At 40.9% G+C, this 15,995-nt stretch overlaps 1 pseudogene; it reads left to right on the top strand.

Moving 5' to 3' along the window:
* The first annotated feature begins 12,677 nt into the window (after positions 1–12,677).
* Positions 12,678–14,199, top strand: LOC129478342 (arrestin domain-containing protein 3-like; annotated as a pseudogene).
* Positions 14,200–15,995: the final 1,796 nt, after the last annotated feature.

The following is a 15,995-nucleotide window of genomic DNA, read 5'->3' as shown; positions in this document are numbered from 1 at the left end:
CACAGGCCCCTGAATTCCTGACAGGAGGAGACCCTACAACCGCCAGGGACACTTGAGTTGTCAGGAAGACCTGCTTATAAAGTGTTAATGGTAGAACTCCAGACTGTGCAAAGCCCAGAATGTTTTGTGTGGGAGCATCTGTAGTGGAGAATGGTCAGGGACACCCATTGCCCTAGGCTAGACTTGCTCTCATAGGAGACTTCAGCCCTAGGGGAACTGTCAGCCCTGAACTCTGCAGGGCAGTCTTGCCCCTGAGACAGGGACAGTCTGACCTGAGTATCCTTCGGTCTGCTCGCCCCTCCTGGGGCCCCAGCCTGGCCACACCTGCTTGCAGTGCAGCTTCACAGCAGGGTGCAGTGGAGGCTACATCCTGAGGACCTGCATCATAGTTCCTGTGCTGGCTGACTGTGCCTGACCAGCAGAGATCTGCTGCAGAGTGGCCCCCATGTACACGCATCAGCCTAACAGTGCCCTGCCCCTACTGCAGTCTCCCCGTGCCACTTTGCCTGCATGCACTACCATCCCCCACATCGCTTTGCCAGTGCGTGTGTGGGTGGAGGGAGGCAACCCTTTCCTGCCACAGCGTGTGTGCCATGCTACTGCTGCCATCCTGAGTGCACTTCACCCTCTCGACCCCCTACCATAATGCCATTGCTGTCAGAGCATTGATGAGCGGGCATGAAGCCCGCCAGCCCCGCCCCTGCCAGTGCCCTGCCCCTGCACCGACACTACCACCAGTGTGACAATAGGCACCGAGAACAGAGGATCCACCCCTGTTCTGAGTGGCCATGACCACCCACGTGAATGTGCAAGGAGAACTGACACAGTCCTGTGCTCACCAGTGCTTCACTCCCATGCTAACATTGTCACCGGCACAAATGCGCACAAAGACACGGGGGCGGGGGAGGGGGCACGCATCCTCCACCCCCAACCCTTGCACCGTGATGCCACAGTTGCTGCTATGAATGCCCACAATGAGGTCAGCATGCTGGCAGCCACTAGCTCCCTGCCACAGCCAGTGAATGTGCACCACACCTCGTTGCCACTGCTGCTGCTGCTGCTGAAGGTGTGAACCAGGATGGATCTCACTGACACTGCCCTATGAAGCACTTTGACTGGCACCACCCATCAGAGTGTTGTGACCAGTGGTCTGGGATCATCTTGGTCCTTCCAGCACAGCAGGTTCCTAACCTTTAGGGGCCAGAGACAAAGCCTGGGCCAGAAACCAGTCCCCCAGAGTTAGAGCATGCAGTTTGGGAGTCCTGAGCTGAGCCTTAGCCTCCTAAAATATTCCAGAAATGAAACCAGTCAGTTGAACCCACCGTTTACCGAAACCAAACCCTCAAGGTCATCAAATAGAATAAAATAAAATAAAGCTCAGCCACAGGACATCAACTTCAAAGATTAAAGAAACATCAGCCCACAGAGATGAGAAAGAATCAGCACAAGAATCCTGACAGCTCAAAAGTCAGAGGGCCTTCTTTCCTCCAAATGACCACATCCCCTCTCCAGCAAAGATGAGATGGTTGAAGTGACAGAAATGTAACTCAGAATATGGATATGAATGAAGATCATTAAGATTCAGGAGGATGTTGAAACCCAATCTATGGAAGCTAAGAGGCATAATGAAATGATACAGGAGCTGACAGATAAAACAGCCATAGAGAAAAGAATCTAACCCACCCGATAGAGCTGAAAAACACACTACAAGAATTTCATAATGCAATGGCAAGTATTAACAGCAGAATAGACCAAGCTGAGGAAAGAATCTCAGAGCTCAAAGACTGGCTTTCTGAAATAAGACAGCCAGACAAGAAGAAAGAGTGAAAAGGAGTAACAAACCTCTGAGAAGTATGGAATCATGTAAAGAGACCGAATCTATGACTCATTGGTGTCTCTGAAAGAGACGGGGAGAACGGAAACTGCTTGAAAAGATATTTTAGGATTTCATCCATGAGATCTTTCCCAACCTAGCTAGAGAGACCAACATTCAAATTCTGAAAATGCAGAGAACCATGCAAAATCCTTCACAAGAAAATCATCCCCAAGAGACATGATTATCAGATTTTCCAAGCTTGAAATGAAGCAAAAAATTCTTAAAGGCAGAGAAACAGAAAGGAGATACATCCTACAAAAGCACAAAGGGAAGTCTATTAGACTAACAGCAGACTTATTAGCAGAAACCTTACAAGCCAGCAAGCCAGAAGAGGTTGGGGGCCAATATTCTACATTCTTTTTTTTTTTCTTTTTTTTTTAGACAGAGTCTCGCTCTTTCATCCAGGCCGGACTGCAGTGGCACCATCTCAGCTCACTACAAGCTCAGCCTCCTGGGTTCACAACATTCTCCTGCCTCAGCCTCCCGAGTAGCTGGGACTACAGGTGCCTGCCACTGCGCCCGGCTAATTTTTTGTATTCTCAGTAGAGATGGGGTTTCACCGTGTTAGCCAGGATGGTCTCAATCTCCTGACCTCGTGATCCGCCCGCCTTGGCCTCCCAAAGTGAACATTCTTAAATACATGGAATTCCCACGAAGATTTCAAATCTAACCAACCTAAGCTTCATAAGTGAAGGAGAAATAAGATCCTTTCCAGACAAAGAAGTGTCGAGAGGATTTTTTTTTTTTTTACCACCAGACATGCCTTATAAGGCTCCTAAAGGAAGTACTAAATATGGAAAGGAAAGCCTGTTACCAGCCACTAAAAAAAAAAAATACACTGAAATACACAGCCCAGTGACACTATAAGGCAACCACATAAGCAAGTCTTTAAAATAACCAGCTAACATTATGATGACAGGATTACATTCACACATATCAGTATTAATCTTGAATGGAAATGGACTTACTTCCCCCATTTAAAGGCACAGAGTGGCAAGTTGACTGAAAAAGCAATACCCAGTGGTACGCTGTCTTTAAAAAACTTATCTCACATGCAATGACGGCCATAAATTCAAAACAAAGAGATGGAGGAAAATCTACCAAGCAAATGGAAAACAGAAAAAAAAAAGCAACTTTAAACCAACAAAGATTAAGAAAGACAAAGAAGGGCATTACGTAATGGTAAAAGGCTCAATTCAACAAGACATTACTATCCTAAATATATATGCTCCCAACACAAGAGCACCCAGATCCATAAAGCAAGTTCTTGGAGACCTTCAAAGAGACTTAGACTGTCATACAATATTAGTGGGAGACTTCAACACCCCACTGATCATATTAGACAGATCATTGAGGCAGAAAATTAACAAAGATATTCAGGACCCGAACTCAACACTGGACCAATGGACCTGATAGACATCTACAGAACACTCCACCCCAAAACAATAGAATATACCTTCTTCTCATTGCCACATGGCACATACTCTGAAATCAAGCACACATTGGACATAAAACAATACTCAGCAAATGCAAAAAGGACCGAAATTATACCAACCACACTCTCATACCACAGTGCAGTAAAAACAGAATTCAAGTCTAAGAAAATTGCTCAACACCATACAATTACATGGAAATTAAACAACCTGCTCCTGAATGAGTTTCAGGTAAATAATGAAATTAAGGCAGAAATCAAGAAGTTTTTTGAAACTACTGAAAACAAAGTTACAACATACCAGAATCTCTAGGACACAGCTAAGGCAGTGTTAAGAGGGAAATTTATAGCACTAAAAACCCACATCAAAAAGTTAGAAAGATCTTAAATTAACAACTTAACATCATGACTAAAAGAATTAGAGAAGCAAGAGCAAACTAACCCCAAAGCTAGGAGAAGACAAGAAGTAACCAAAATCAGAACTGAACTGAAGGAATTGAGACATGAAAAACTATTCAAAAGATCAACAAAGCCAGAGCTAATTTTTTGAAAAAGTTAATAAGATAGATAGACCACTAGCTAGAATAATAAAGAAGAAAGAGAGAAGATCCAATTAACACAATCAGAAATGACAAAAAGGATATTACCACTTACCCCACAGAAATAAAAATAACCATCAGAGAATATTATGAACCCCTCTACACACACAAACTACAAAACCTAGAAGAAATGGATAAATTCCTGGATACATACACCCTCCCAAGACTGAGCCAGGAAGACATTGAATCCCTCAACAAACCAATAACAAACTCCAAACTTGAATTGGTGATAAATAGCCTACCAATAAAGAAAAAAAAAAAAAAAAGCCCAGGACCAGATGGATTCACAACTGAATTCTGCCAGCTGTACGAAGAAGAGCTGGTACCATTCCTAGTGAAACTATTTCAACAAATGGAAGAGGAGAGACTTCTCCTCAGCTCATTCTATAAGGCCATCATCATCCCAATATCAAAACCTGTCAGAGACACACACAAAAAAGAAAACTTCAGGCCAATATCATTGATGAACATGGAAGCAAAAATTCTCAAGAAAATTCTGGCAAACTGAATCCAGCAGCACATCAAAAATCTAATCCACCACCATCAAATAGGCTTTATTCCTGGGATGCAAGGTTGGTTCAATATTTGCAAATCAATAAATGTGATTCATCACATAGACAAAACTAAAGATAAAAACCACAATTATCTCAATAGATGAAGAAAGACTTTTGATAAAATTTAACATCCCTTTATTTTAAAAACTCTCATTGAACTAGATTAAAGACTTAAATGTAAAACCTAAAACTATAAAAATCCTGGAAGACAACCTAGAGAATACCATATTGGACACAGGAATGGGCAAAGATTTAATGACAAAGATGCCAAAAGCAATTGCAATGAAAGCAAATTTGGCAAATGATATCTAATTAAACTAAAGAGCTTCTGCACAACAAAAGAAACTATCAACAGGGTAAACAGACAACCCACAGAATGGGAGAAAATATTTGCAAATTATATATCCAGCATCAATAAGAAACTTAAGTAAATTTATAAGAGAAAAACAAACAATCCCATTAAAAAGTGGGCAAAGGACATAAGCAGATGCTTTTCTAAAGAAGACATATATGTGGCCGGGCGCGGTGGCTCACACTTGTAATCCCAGCACTTTGGGAGGCCAAGGCGGGCAGATCACGAGGTCAGGAGATCGAGACCATGGTGAAACCCCGTCTCTACTAAAAATACAAAAAAAATTAGCTGGACGTGGTGGCGGGCGCCTGTAGTCCCAGCTACTCGGAGAGGCTGAGGCAGGAGAATGGCGTGAACCCAGGAGGCGGAGCTTGCAGTGAGCCGAGATCGTGCCACTGCACTCCAGCCTGGGTGACAGAGCGAGACTCCATCTCAAAAAAAAAAAAAAAGAAGACATACATGTGGCCAACAAACATATGAAAACCTCCCATTATCACTGATCATTAGAGAAATGCAAATAAAAACCACAATGAGATACCATCTCACACCAGTCAGAATGGCTATAATTTAATGTCAAAAAATTATAGATGCTAGTGAGGTTGCAGGGGAAAAAAAAAAAAACACTTATGCACTGTTGGTGGGAGTTCAAATTAGTTCAACCATTGTGGAAAGCAGTGTGATGATTCCCCACAGAACTAAAAATAGAACTACCATTTCACCCAACAGTCTCATTATTGGGTATCTGCCCAAAGGAATGTATGTTGTTCTATCATAAAGACACATGCATGCATATGTTCACAGCAACACAATTCACAATAGCAAAGATTTGGAGTCAACCTAAGTGCCCGTCAATGTTAGACTGGATAAAGAAAATTTGGTACATATACACCATGGAATACTATGTAGTCATAAAAAAGAATGAGATCATGTCTTTTGCAGGAACATGGATGGAGCTGGAGGCCATGAGGCTTAAACTAATGCAGGAACAGAAAACCAAATACCACATGTTCAAAACCAAATACCACATGATTCGGAGCTAAATGATGAGAACACGTGGACAAAAAGAGGGGAACAGCACACACTGGGGCCTACTTGAGGGTGAAGGGGGGAGGAGAGACAGGATCAGGAAAAATAACTATTGGGTACTAGGCTTAGTATCTGGGTGATGAAACAATCTATTTTCCTACATAACAAACCTTCACATGTACCCCTTAATCAAAAATATAAGTTTTTTTAAAAAAAGAAAATATGAGGAACAGCATACCATTTGGGTTGAGATAAGGGGAAAGACAACATGCTTCGCTTACAAGATTTTGTTGGAAAACTGCAAAAAAAAGTCTTTTACAAAATTGGTAAACATTTTTTTAAAAAATCAACACCACAATCCTTAAATGCTTTAGTCAAAATACTTGTCAAGTGAGAAAAAAAACAAATTAGTTGGTCTTGCCTCTCCCCAGATTTTAGGTTCTATCTACACAGGAACTAAGCAATAGATCTTATGTTATGACTTATTTTGGTAAAATAATTGGTCAGCATAGCAAGAAAATGAGTTTAATTGAAGTTTTTCCTGCCAAAGATTGTAGGTTCCCTCGTTGATAGACACTGTATCATGGAATTTACTTTAGGTTTTTTTTTTTCCTTCCCTGTCTCTGAAAAGACCTTGCATAGTACTAGGCTTATTTTGGCTTAGTGATTGTCAGCCCTGACTTGATTACTCACTAAAGTAACCTGGAAAGCTTTAAAAATACTGAGGCCAGCCCCTCCCCACAGATTATGTTGAATTGAACTGTGATGGGGCTAGAGAATTAGGATGTTTTTTGAAGCAGCTGGACTTGTGAGTCATTGGTAGCCACACAAAAATATTATTTATTACATGCAGTTGTTTGATTGAATTAAATTTTTGTCTGAGTTTCTGACCGGTTTTGATAAAGTATTTCATCCAGTATCCCATGTGCATACAGACTCACTGGTCTACTATAAGAGGAAAGAATTGTGTGACGTTTTCATGAGTCCCTCACATTTCTGCACACTTTACGAGCAGACACAGACTGCCCTTTGTTTTGACCATCTTTTTAAGGATGTTGGTATCTCCTTCTGGAACAAAGACAAGGCATAGTTAGGGATCTTACAAGAGATTTGCATTCCCTGAGCTCAGGGCTCCTATCCTGTAATGCACGTGCATGCATCCATCTAAGTCCATCCATGTGCTTCCCATGGGAATCCAGGGCAAGGGCAACTGATACCCTGTTGCTTATGCTGTTTGTTGACCCATAAATAATGTTATTGACTGGGTGCGGTGGCTCATGCCTGTAATCCCAGCACTTTGGGAGGTTCAGTCAGGCGGATCATAAGGTCAGGAGATCGAGACCACAGTGAAACTCCGTCTCTACTAAAAATACAAAAAATTAGCCAGACGTGGTGGCGGGCGCCTGTAGTCCCAGCTGCTCGGGAGGCTGAGGCAGGAGAATGGCGTGAACCCGGGAGGCGAAGCTTGCAGTGAGCTGAGATCGCGCCACTGCACTTCAGCCTGGGCGACAGAGCGAGACTCCATCTCAAAAAAGTAAATAAATAAAATAAAATAATAAAATAATAATAATAACATTCTTTGTCTCTGACCTGGGAGTCTTATTTCTTCCGGCAGCATCCATGAGAGTGGCAGGCCAACTTGTTAGATTGTAAGTAGTATAAAATTTCAGACCCTTTACTGTTCTTGCCAGGAAGATGAATGTTAAATTGGATTAATACTTTGAAAATAAATGCAGAGAAACAATGTCTGGGAATAACTATTAAAAAGACATAAAATATGAGGATCTCTGGGGTGTCCCACTTGGTAGAGCTGTAAGGTAGCAGGGTGAATGTATCTTCTGAAAAGCCACAGCTTGCCTGTGATGCCGCATTACAGGGAGCCATCACATTTTGCAAGTATTTTGCATTTACGTTTTCTCGCAGCGAAGGAATAATCGCTGTCTGGAGGTCTTAAAAAATAGATAATTTTCTCTAATACTATATCTTTACTGTTTACATTTCTTGTTATTGAACATCTACATGTCCAGGTGTGGTGGCTCACACCTGTAATCCCAGCAGTTTGAGAGGTCAAGGTGGGAGGATCACTTGAGCCCAAGAGTTCAAGACCAGCCTGGGCAACATAGTGAGACTCCACCTCTACAAAGGAAAAAAAAAATTAGCCAGGCATGGTGGCATGCACCTGCGTTTCCAGCTACTCAGGAGTCTGAGGTGGGAGGATCACTTGAGCCTGGGAGGTTGAGGCTGCAGTGGGTGTGATTGCATCTTTGCACTACAGATTACAGACTGGGAGACAGAATGAGACCCCATCTCTGAAAAAAAAAAAAGAAAATCTACAAAAGTATGTATTTCTGTGGACTAGCTAAATATATTATTAGAGAAATTTGATGAGTTAAACCCACTACTTAAGTGCCATAACTAAAGGCCACATCACATCTTTACAGTGTAGTTTTAAACTAGACCATCCAGTTTCTTTTCTTTTTTTTTTTTTTTTTTTTGGAGACAGAATCTCGCTCTGTCGCCCAGGCTGGGTTTCACCGTGGTCTCGATCTCCTGACCTCGTGATCCGCGCGCCTCGGCCTCCCAAAGTGCTGGGATTACAAGCGTGAGCCACCGCGCCCGGCCGACCATCCAGTTTCTAATGAAGAGACAACTCCGTCAGTTCCGATGTGTGCCCAAACAAAACTTTATCCCCCCATAAAGTAGATAACAGATATGCACACACTTCAGCAAGGGAAGCATGACAACAGTTCATTTAGTGCTCTTATATGCAACCTTATATTGTATTCTGAACACAATGAAAATAAGATGTGGGCCAAGCATGCCTGTAATCCCAGCAGTTTGGGAGTGCAAGATGGGAGAGTCACTTGAGCTCAGAAGTTTGAGACCTGCCTGAGCAACACAGCAAGATCTTGTCTCCAAAAAAATATATTCTTTTAAATGAAAAAAAAAAATAAGATGAGATGTCTGCCCTTCAGCATATAATAATAATGATTTTAGAGCATCTATTCTACACCAGACATTATGACTAAATGCCACGCAAGGCACTGTTATAATTTCCAATGTACATATGGTAGGGCTGAAGTTTAGGAAGTTTAGCTTGTTCAAATGAGAACACATGGACACAGCGAGGGGAACATCACACATCAGGGCCTGTCGGGGGATGAGGGACAAGAGGAGGGAGAGCATTAGGACAAATACCTAATGCATGCGGGGCTTATAACCTAGATGACGGGTTGATAGGTTCGGCAAACCACCATGGCAGATGTATACCTATGTAACAAACCTACACATTCTGCACATGTATCCCAGAACTTAAAAATAAAATAAAGTTAGAAAGTTTAGCTTGTTCAGCATTCCACGGTAAGACACTGAGATTCAGGACTCAGGCTCTTAACTGCACAACATCCTATTACACAGATGCTACTTGAAGAAACAGATCAGCCCACCTACCTGACTTGACACCTAATAAATGAAAGAGTCCTGTGAGCACACTGCAGTGGAATCTCAGAAGATCCTCTCAAGCTATTTTACTTATTTACAAGGAAAATTGGAAACGGTTGCTGTAGCTGACAATATATTTATTGAAAACACTAGAGTGGAAGAAGTAAAGTACAAATGAATTTGACATTTCAGAACATTTTGGCTTTTTGTCAAAGGTATTTGAAATTGCAAATGAGGCTATGGCAGTTACTGAAAAGATATAGCAACTGAGCTCAGGAGATGAGTTTTGGGGTCAATCTTGAATTCTATTCCTAGGGAAGATCTGTGTTGGTGAAGCATAGAGTTTGCAAAGGCATTCCTCTGAATTTCTGCTATTTATACAAAAGAGCTGTCCTTTCCTGTGGATTTCATTTACACGATTGGAAAAATTGCCTCTTTATTTGAAATAATCTTTGTGAAATTGTATTTTCCAATATATAATAAAAGAGGTGAATCTGGGACAAGTACGTAGTAAAAAATTTGACTTGGACATGCCATTAGGTTAAAAGATTGAATTAGGATTTATTTTAAAGATTCAGCATGGCAAAGAGGAAAGTGGCCAACTTTAGGATCTATAAATGCGATGTTCAGTACTGGCCTGGCCTCGTCCTCATGCAATGACCTTGAAGGTTTCTTATGAAAAGAGAACTCTTGTTAGTGCTTGGTATTTGGCTTTTACTCACAAGCTGATCACTGTTGCTCTATTTGTCACTGAGATTTTCATGGTGATAGTGAGGTAATGATGGTGATAATGATGATAAATTTTCTAAATATCTCAGAAATGGGAGAAAATATTACAAGCATTGAATTACAAATGTGTGCCTATCGAGTTTATGCAAGAATAAGGCAGAACTTTCCCTCAAGGTGCATGAGTATTATTGAAGAAATAATACAGACAGAATTACAAACATAGACTATATGATAAACATTTGAAGTGCACCTTGTGAATAGATCCAAAGGAGGGTTGGGTTTTTGCTAGAAGGATTCCTACTCATTTGAGCAACTCAATGGAGTATAAATAATTGAAATAAAATACCTTAAAAATGTTTATTCAATGACCAAAGCCAGTCTTATAAATTATAACACAGAAAAATAGACATATTTTTATTTGGGTATATTGTTTCTTGCCTTTAGGACATTATAATGAGGTATCATATTTAAACATAAGGCTGACATAAAACGTCAAAACAGATATATGAGGGATATGACTAAAAGTTGTTCTTTCCAAATATAGGTGCACAACTTAAAAATGTCTAACTTATAAGAACTTTCAATCTATATGAGATTAACCGTTTAACTTGTTATCATACCTAATGAGTGCACTCCTGGTATAGTTAACTTTTAAAACAGCTGAACTTTATAATACATGATTATGAGTAGACAATATTTCAGAGATCTTAAAAATCTTGTTTAAAATGTCTCTTTTGATTAGCATGAAAGATAAACAGTGACAGATGATGCCTGTTGTCTCCACGGTAATTACACTAATTAAAAGTAACAGTGGGCCAGGCGCCATGGCTCATGCCTGTAATCCCAGCACTTTGGGAGGCTGAGGCAGGCAGATCACAAGGTCAGGAGATTGAGACCATCCTGGCTAACACGGTGAAACCCCCATCTCTACTAAAAATACAAAAAATTAGCTGGGCGTGGTGGCAGGCGCCTGTAGTCCCAGCTACTCGGGAGGCTGAGGCAGGAGAATGGCGTGAACCCGGGAGGCTGAGCTTGCAGCGAGCCGAGATAGCGCCACTGCAGTCTGGCCTGGGCAAAAGAGTGAGACTCTGTCTCAAAAAAAAAAAGAAGTAACATTGGAAATTTTTCGCAAGAAATAAGTGTGCTTCAATTATGGTGTAGTCTCACATCTGAGACTGAGCCACAGTGCACCCTGTTTTCTACATTTGTTCTTTGTAATGTAAAACATTAAAATATTTGTAGGCATCCCAAATGTATTAATGTAGAATGTTGTTTTGGACAAGTGTGGGAAAACTACAAATTAAGCAGATAAAATGATCAATTCTGCAGTTTCCCAGGCTCTTGCTGTTCTGTTATAGATCAGTGATTGGGTTTCCATCCTAATGATCAATAGTATTCCATGCTAGGATTAAAAAGGGATACAGTGTCTCAGAAACGCAGCCTGAGTCAGAAGGAAAAGGATTTCCAGACAAGGAGGCTTTGGAGCAGGGGATTAAGCCCAAGAAATTGCTTGTGTCAGGAGGGTTAAATGTGGAAACAAATTAATGTGCTTTTCTCTCATTTTTTCCTTTTAAAAACTCTTTCCCCTGTTTGTTCAAATGCATCCCTTGGCAAAGTAGGAAAGTAAAGGCCAATATTTTATTTTATTTATTTATTTTTTTTTTTCTTTTTTGAGACGGAGTCTTTGTTCCCCAGGCTGGAGTGCAGTGGCACGATCTCGGCTCACTGCAAGCTCCGCCTCCCGGGTTCACGCCATTCTCCTGCCTCAGCCTCCCGAGTAGCTGGGACTACAGGCGCCTGCCAACATGCCCGGCTAATTTTTTGTATTTTTAGTAGAGACGGGGTTTCACCGTATTACCCAGGATGGTCTCGATCTCCTGACCTCGTGATCCGCCCGCCTCGGCCTCCCAAAGTGCTGGGATTACAGGCTTGAGCCACCGCGCCCGGCCAAGGCCAATATTTTAAAGATAACCTTTTAAAGGGACATTGAATCTAACTCAAATTGAAATTTCTAAACTTATTCTTTACTTTACTTTCCCTATCCAGAAATAACCCCTAGAGATCAAACCCATTCATAATAAGAAAAATGCAAATTACAATCACACTGCCATGCTGAAATACATATTTTTACCTATAAAATGTACAAAGATTAAAAAAAAAAATGAATGGGTGTTTGTAAGGAGACCACCAAGATGAGCAGCAGCACAGAGCAACAGCCTCTGCTGCCCTGACTTTTTAAGAAATCTCAGCCAGGTAAGGTGGCCCATGTCTGTAATCCCATTACTCTGGGAGGCTGAAGTGGGAGGATTACTTGAGCCTAGGAGTTCGAGACCAACCTGGGCAACATGATGAGAATCCCATCTCTATCAAAAAAAATTTAAAAATTAGCCAGGCATAGTGGTTTACACCCATAGTCTCCGCTACTGAAGAGGCTGAGGCCAGAAAGATCCCTTGAGCCCAGGAGTTCAAGGTTACAGTGAGCTATGATGGTACCACCGCACTCCAACCTCAATGACAAACTGAGATCAATGAACTATTTATAAAGAATCACTGATTCAACCTGAAGGGATTTTGCATGACAGAGACATCAGTGTTAAACGAAGATCACATTTTATATGCCCTCTTTTTTTCTGGCTTACATTATATTTTTGTAGACTTTATTAGAAACATGGTGTTGGGAAAGGTGAAAAGTTTGACAATGAGCTTTGACTATCTTCATGACAGCAATGTCCTGTGTATTCTAGTGGGGATATCATCTCAAGAAGGGTGAATTTAGAAGTTGCTAGCTGGACGCAGCGGGTGGGTCACCAGGTCAAGAGATTGAGGCCATCCTGGTCAACATGGTGAAACCCCGTCTCTCCTAAAAATATAAAAATTAGCTGGGCATGGTGGTGCACGCCTGTAGTCCCAGCTACTTGAAAGGCTGAGCCAGGAGACTCAATTGAACCTGGGAAGCAGAGGTTGCGGTGAGCCGAGATCATGCCACTGCACTCCAGCCTGGCGACCAAGCGAGACTCCATTTAAAAAAAAAAAAAAAAAAAAAAAAGAAGAAGAAGAAGAAGTTACTGGCAAAATCAGAGTAAAATCTCTTAAAATTCATGCAAGAGGACACTTGGAAATACGCTCGGCTGACTCTAGAAACACTGACACCAATACTGCCTGTACCCGGAATTACACGGAAGAAGTAGAATATTTCAACCATAAAGATATCCTAATTGGACACGAAAGGGTCAATGATAATTCCAAAGAAGGCTTCAACACTATTCATTCAGGAAGGCATGAATATGCATTCAGCTCTGAGCTTCCACAGACACCACTTGCTACCTCACTCAAAGGCAGTCGTGGTATGTGCACTCTTGTGTGAAAGCTGAATCTCACAGGCCCTGCCTACTAACAGTAACATCAAAGAAGGAATTTACAGTCTCCGAGTATATAAATATGAATACTCCTTCATCACTCTCACCCCAAGCAGGCACAGAAGAAAGGACATTAGGTTGCTGGTTTTCTACCTCAGGCTCAATATCCTTTAGTGCCAAAATTGAAAAGAAGGGCTATACCATGGGAGAATCAACTCAGAAATTTGCTGAGACTGAGAACTGCTCTTTCCAAATGCTGGTGCCAAAGTCAGCCATTACCAAACACAGGCCTTCCATGCCAAAGGGAAGATGAAGGAAGTAAAACAGTGTGTGGCTAACTTGCATGAGGAATCCTTGTCATCTGGAAGGAGAGACGTGAAATGGCAAGTTGCTGAAAATTCCACCAGTTTCTCCCTCTATTCTCCACTATGGTATAATCTGTGTGGAATATTTGTTAATGGAATATGTGGATATTCCTGGAGCTATAGACTCATTTATTAATTTGCCACTTGCCATCAGCACCATTCCTCTCCATCTGTTGGGTACCAGAACCTCAAATGTAAGCAGGCAGCGTAGCATGAACAAAAACTGGCTCCGTTTATCCCTTCCTGAAAGACCTGAAGCACCACCCAGCTATGCAGAAGCGGTAACAGAGGAACAAAGGCAGAACAATCTCGCACCGTGAGTGCCTGTGATGACTTCAGGAGAGTGCTCCAAGGACCACTGTTTGCATATATCCAGGAGTTTCGGTTCTTGTCTCTACCTCTTTATTCAGAGATGGATCCAAATCCTCATCAGTCAGCAGATGATAGACCATCCTGCCCCTCTCGTTGAAGAGGCACTTGGTTGAATCAGGTCGATGTGGGTTCCAATCTGTATCTCTTCTGGCTGAGGACAGAGAAGTATCCTGGAGACAAGTTTTCAGGGGAAGTGGAATTGCTTTTGCCCAGAAAAATGGTGAATACATGAGACAACCAGTGATCATCCTTTAGAAGCCTGCAGCCAACATTCTGGGGTTGCCCCAACGTGCTTGAAGATCTGAGCTTTTCTCCTTTTAAACTGGCACATTCTCAGAGCCATCTTCTTAGTCTGTGGTCATACGTGTCAAGGTACCACGTTGTAATGAGGGATGATTTTCTTCTTTTGATTTTGAAATTTGTACATACTCAATGCTTATATTGTGCAGTTCAATGTCACTACAGCTTTTTCTTTTTTCTTTCTTTTTTTTTTTTTTTTTGCATTTTTGCCAGACTCTTGATTCTTGTTTAAAACTTGCTTGTGGTCAGTACAAGGAAAAAAAAAGAAAGCTTTCAAAAAAAACTTTAACATGAAAAGAGTAAAAATTCACTGACTTTTTACAAAATTTAATGGAGCCTGACTTCACCTGCATATGCATGTGCTCAGAATTGTCCGACTAGGCTGACTATGTATCACTGCTTCAGCTTGGACCCTGTTGTGGATTTATTTACAAACATCAATTGCCTTTAAGCCAATCCTTTTTGCTGTATGTTTTGCAGCTTACTGCAGTAAACACTACACAGATAATATGGGGAAAAAAGAGATAAGAGGAGGAAGCTAATAAGAGACTTTGTTCAGACTGTATACCTTCCTGTTACCTTGTAAGAATTTGTTGCCTTTCTACTATTACAAAGGCAACATTTCTACTATTACAATAAGGCAGCTTTTGTTACTGACTAAAATTACAAGTGAATGCATCACTTGTCAAACTGTTTGAAAGCTATTTGTGTTTTGTTTGTTTGGCTTTTTGAAGAAGAAAATTTGGAAACAGAACACGCATGAAAATCATGACCCATCCACATTGCCTTTTTATCATCACCATACAAGAAAAAACTAGCAGAGCTAATAACGAAGTAAAGAAGGGCAGGATGGCAGGCACCAGCAAGGAGTTAGGGGCTGCTGCTTTAGATATACCTAATGTTAAATGACAAGTTAATGGGTGCAGCACACCAACATGGCACATGTATACATATGTAACTAACCTGCACCCTATGCACATGTACCCTAAAACTTAAAGTATAATAACGAAAAATAGTATTTTTATTATATTTAAAGTATGGAAATTTTTAGCCACTGGGGAAAGGAGGGTAAAGTGCACTTATTTTTATACAGTTGCTTAATTATCTCCAAAACACAAATGTTGAAAATCATATTTGCTGGCGTGAAGTACTTTAATGAATGGGAATCCATATATTGAGGTTATGATTCGAGAGCTGAATTTACGCATTTGCTATGTTGCTCAAGCTTGGCACAGCATGAAAACGCGAAGTATAAAATATTCCCAAAGTATGTAATTTCAAATTAAAAACACTAGAAAGTTTGCTGTGATAACTGTTTTGTATTTTTCTTTTTTAATGAAAATACTTTTTTATGGCCTAAAGAATAATTTGTTAAACATGGGAAATCACTCACTTTGAGTAGATATAAATAAGACAGGAAGAGCGAGCACATGGGTCAATTATAGTTTACATTAAAGATAATTTTCAGTCGGTTCATAACAAATATACCAGCACTCATTATAACATTTCATCATTTTCCAAGGTACCAAGTGTACTGATTGTGTGTGTGTGTATTTTAGAAGGAATTCAGCTGATTTTTTAAATGAGAATCAG

This window comes from Symphalangus syndactylus, chromosome 3 (assembly GCF_028878055.3).
Source record: "Symphalangus syndactylus isolate Jambi chromosome 3, NHGRI_mSymSyn1-v2.1_pri, whole genome shotgun sequence".
Lineage (NCBI taxonomy): Eukaryota > Metazoa > Chordata > Mammalia > Primates > Hylobatidae > Symphalangus > Symphalangus syndactylus.
Note: the sequence above shows the minus strand (reverse complement) of the source record. Positions and strands in the feature narration are given on the sequence as shown.